This window comes from Carlito syrichta, unplaced genomic scaffold (assembly GCF_000164805.1).
Source record: "Carlito syrichta isolate Samal-C Ts95f unplaced genomic scaffold, Tarsius_syrichta-2.0.1 Scaffold106302, whole genome shotgun sequence".
In the NCBI taxonomy this organism is placed as follows: Eukaryota; Metazoa; Chordata; class Mammalia; order Primates; family Tarsiidae; genus Carlito; species Carlito syrichta.
In genome coordinates this window covers 101,571-106,007 of record NW_007050398.1, presented here as the reverse complement: position 1 = coordinate 106,007, position 4,437 = coordinate 101,571, and the positions used below count along the sequence as shown (strand labels likewise).

Here is a 4,437-nt window from a genome sequence, read left to right as displayed (position 1 = left end):
ATGCCCCTACTCTCCAGTCTGGGCGACAGGGTGAGACTCTGACTCAAAAAAAGTGTCCGAAATTCGTTGCTAATTCTTACCTTTACCTAAAACGGTAAAGACGTGGAAGTGTTGCTGTGACCGTGAAAATTTTAGAACTTGGTGTTTTTTTAATGGGGGCAGATGGAAATTTATAGAAAAAGTATTTCGCCCAACGGTTTTCTTGTGCAGAGTTTAGCACAGAGAAAAGTGAGAGCGCAGCGGATAGCTGCTGCACCATTCTCCCCGACCACCCGTTTGTGAAGGTTTGCCCTATCCCTCTTTTCCCTCTGAGCATTTGTCCGCAAGTCGGTTGACACATCATATTCCCGCGCAACATAGTTAGCATTCCCTTGCATAAATTGGGGCATTAATGCTGGTACATAACCACCATGCCAAGAAAATGGTAGTAGTGTTGTATTTCTAAAACCGAGTCCATGGTCAGCTTTCCCCCATTATCCCCAGAATGTGTTTCCTATTTCTTTAACCAGAGTCTCCGATCTGTCGGTTTACTTTTTTTTTTTTTTTTTTGGAATCAGAGTCTCACTGTTGCCCAGGCTGGAGTGCAGGGGCACACTAACGGCCACCACAGCCTCGACCTGCTGGGCTCAGGCCACCCTTCTGCCTCAGCCTTCCAGGGAGCTGGAACCACAGGTGCGTGTCACCACACCCAGCTAATTTTTTTGATTTATTGTAGAGACGAGGTCCCGCCATGTTGCCCAGGCAGGTAGGTCTTGAACTTCGGGATCAGGCAATCCTCTTGCCTCCACCTCCAAAATTACTGGAATGGCAGGCGGGAGCCACCTTGCGGTTACATTTGAATCCTTTGGTTATGTCCTTAGGTAGTCACCCCATTTCCCCTTCCCCCCTTCCGGGGGGGATGTTGTCTATTTGAAGAGTTAAGGACAGTTGTCTTGTAAAACTTACCACTTTTCTGGGTCTGTTTGTCGTGGTTTTGCTTTGAGGGGTTTGGAGATGTCAGTTAACTTGTCCCTTCATCTCTTCGGCATTTCCTGAAGACTAGTGAGATCTGTACTCAGCCTTGATCGTGTTTGGGTTAAATGTGGACTACTTCATGACATTGCCTCACTGCAGCAACAGCACTCTGGCGGGTTCTCCTCTTGGTGGTGGCTGTTTCATCACTTGGTTCGGGCGATGACTACCGAAGTCTTCACGGGGAAGGCTCATTTTCCCCTTTGCAGTGAGTCAGTCATCTGGGTCGACGCTGTGTTCCCCAGGAATCTTTTTCCTGGTTATCATCAACTGATTCACCCTGGCTAAATCATTTACTACATTGGAGGTAGCAAATGGTGGTTTTAAAAAATTCTTTTGTTCTCTCTCTACTTAACTGGCTCGTCCTTTCCTGTAATAAAGCTATTTCTTTTTTTTCCCTTTCTCATAGATTCCTGGGTTACTCTTTATGTGGTGTTTTAAAACAGCAGTAGCCATTTTTCTTTTGGTTGCTCAACTTGTCCAGACCTTTTTTTTCTTCAGTCTAAAACACAGTTTTGACATCTGACCATCAGCAAGGAGTCATCTTCATGTAACCTTTTCTTTAACTTTTTAATGATGTATTTCAGACGTGTAAAAAGAGAACGGTGTGACCTGTGCTGTCTGTCGTGGAGCCTCACTTTCTGGCTACTCTTGTTTTCTCATGACTTCATTTGATGCCTCCCTCTCTATTACTTTGAAACTAATCCAAGATACTGTATTATTCAACTTTAAACTGAAATAGTGATGAGATGATACCGTAAGGGGTGACATGATTAAAAACATGGATCAACTGTACCTTGCTTGATGTGTAAGACAATGGTCGTGAAAATACGGAGAAAAGGAGATTATCTAAAATGGTCTGAAATCATGGATGAGAGAGACTCAACTAAAGAATGATAAGAAAATAAAACAACTTTGAATCATGGATTTGCTTTGGAAAGATTCCAAGAGATGGGTGAACAAAAAAATCCTACAGTATATGAAGTGTGGATTTCTTTTAGCCTTTTATTAAAATTGAAGCTCAAACTTACAGAACAAGTCTGATAATATCTTAAGTTTGTTACTAAACAGTATGGTTGTTTCTTGTTACTGAGAGTTGAGATTTGTGCACTCTAAAAAGAGGGAAATGACAGAAGTCACTGCTAAAGTTTACTGCTGTTGCTGTGGTGTTTTTTTTTTTTAACTCCAAATAGGAAGTTGAATTTTGCATTTTGAGAGCTATTTAAATTACCGTATAGGGTTCAAGGGTATTCTTCTGAAGCTCCTTGTTGACTGTTTTTCCCAGCTTAATGGTGACTAAACTGTTTGCACATAGGTTCCTCTAACAAACATCTGGTTTCTTTATGGGATTATGACAGTATTTTCTATTTTTTATTTCATTTTTTACTGCTTAGTTCAACTCATTCTTTTGTAGCTCCGTTTAACTATGTGCTACTTTTTTTTTTTTTTTTTTTGAGTTGGAGTCTCACTCTGTCGCCCAGACTGGAGTGCAGTGACCGCTCCCGGCCACTGCAGCCTCGACCCACTGGGCTCCGGCGATCCTTCCGCCTCAGCCTTCCAAGTAGCTGGAACTACAGGCGCACACTACCACGCCCGGCTTATTTTTTGATTTATTGTAGAGATGAGGTCTCGCCAAGTTGCCCAGGTGAGTCTCGAACCCGCGGGCTCAGGCAATCTACTCACCTCAGCCTCCCAAGGAGCGGGATTACAGGCTGAGCCACCGAGCCCGGCTACTGTGTGCTACTCCTAACAGCATTTAATATGCTGTAGTGTAAAGTTCTTTCATTGGGTTTTGAGCTTTTTTTATTTTTAAAGTTGGCGTCTCACTCTGTCACCCAGGCTGGAGTGCAGTGGCACAGTCACAGCTCACCACAGCCTCAACCTTCTGGGCTCAGGTGATTTCTTTTGCCTCAGTCTCCCATGTAGCTGTGACTACAGGCATGTGCCAACAAGCCAGACTCACTTTTTTATTTTTTGTAGAATCAAGATCTCGCTTTGTTGCCTAGGCCGTCTCTCTTCAGCCTCCCAGGATGCTAGGATTGCAGGAATGAGCCACTGTGCCCTCCCTGGTTTTGAGCTTCTTGGGTTGTAGAGACTGCTGTATCCATCTTTACATCTTAAACATTAGGAAATACAATTTTGATACTTAAAGATGTTCAGTAAGTGAATGGATTAATTTTGCCTCTAGGCTATACACGATACACATTTCTCAGAATTTGAATCATTGGGAAGATAGGTGCATATATAATAATAATTTGAGCACAAGAGTGGAAAGAGTGGATGGTTTTTAAAAGTTTTGTTGGATTAGAGAGTTTAGTGTTTGGCCAAGTCAGTTCATATGACTAAAGTTTAGTGTCTATACTCTTGTCTTTTAGAAATAATTTTCACTTTTTAAACAATATATAGCCTGTTCTAGAATTAGGGAAGCCTAAAATACAAATTTGGAAAAATGACATGATTTCAGTAAGCACAAATTAATTGCCAGTAGTTCTTAACAAAGAGGGGAGTTCAGGCTCATAAATTAGTGTTTCCCTTTTAGTGAAAAATAAATTTAGAAATAAGTTTCGTATTTAGAAAATATGTGCGTTATTATATATTTACCAATGAACCAAGGAGTAGATGGAACACCCACAGTATTGAAACCGGAAACCTTGTTTATTTTGTTGGATAATCATTAGTACTTACAAGTTGTTCAGAAGTGAAAGCATCACGGAACAATTAAAAGTCAAGGCGCATGTGGGTGGGGGTTAGAAAGAGGGAGGGAAAGAGCCAGGTATCAACTATTTTTATCTAAGTTTTTTGTTTGTTTTTTGAGTAAGAGCCTCACTCTGTCACCCAGGCTGGAGGGCAGTGGCATGCTCCTGGCCACTGCAGCCTCGATCTGCTGGGCTCAGGCAGTCCTTCTGCCTCAACCTTCCAAGTAACTGGAACTACAGGCACATGCCACCACGCCCGGCTTATTTTTTGAATTATTATAGAGATGGGAGTTGTTCACCAAGTTGCCCAGGCTGGTCTCAAACCCCTAGGCTCAGGCAATCCTCTTACCTCGGCCTCCCAAAGTGCTGGGATTATAGGCGTGAACCCCTACGCCTGGCCTTATTTTTATCTGTTTATAACAAATTGTCTTAAAATAGCCTTTCCTACTTTTCCTTCTATTTTTAGTGATATTTAATATAAAAGTTTTGAGCAGGCAGATTGATTTGATCTTTATTCATATTTCTCAGCCGGGCTCGGTGGCTCAGCCTGTAATTCCGCGCCTTTGGGAGGCTGAGGTGAGTGGATTGTCTGAGCCCGCAGGTTCTAGACCCGCCTGGGCAGGCGAGACCTCATCTATACAATAAATCATAACTCAGCCGGGTGTGGTAGCGCATGCCTGTAATTCCGGCTACTCGGAAGGCTGAGGCGGAAGGATCGCCGGAGCCCTCA

General features: G+C 42.8%; 1 protein-coding gene across 1 annotated transcript in view; it reads left to right on the top strand.

Moving 5' to 3' along the window:
* Window positions 1-641: 641 nt before the first annotated feature.
* The window catches only part of CSTF3 (cleavage stimulation factor subunit 3), a 73,473-nt gene continuing 69,677 nt past the window's right edge, over window positions 642-4,437 (top strand). The window contains exon 1 of the mRNA XM_008067150.2: window positions 642-672. The gene's annotated coding sequence lies outside the window, so the exon portion shown is untranslated. The remainder of the gene's footprint in view (window positions 673-4,437) is intronic.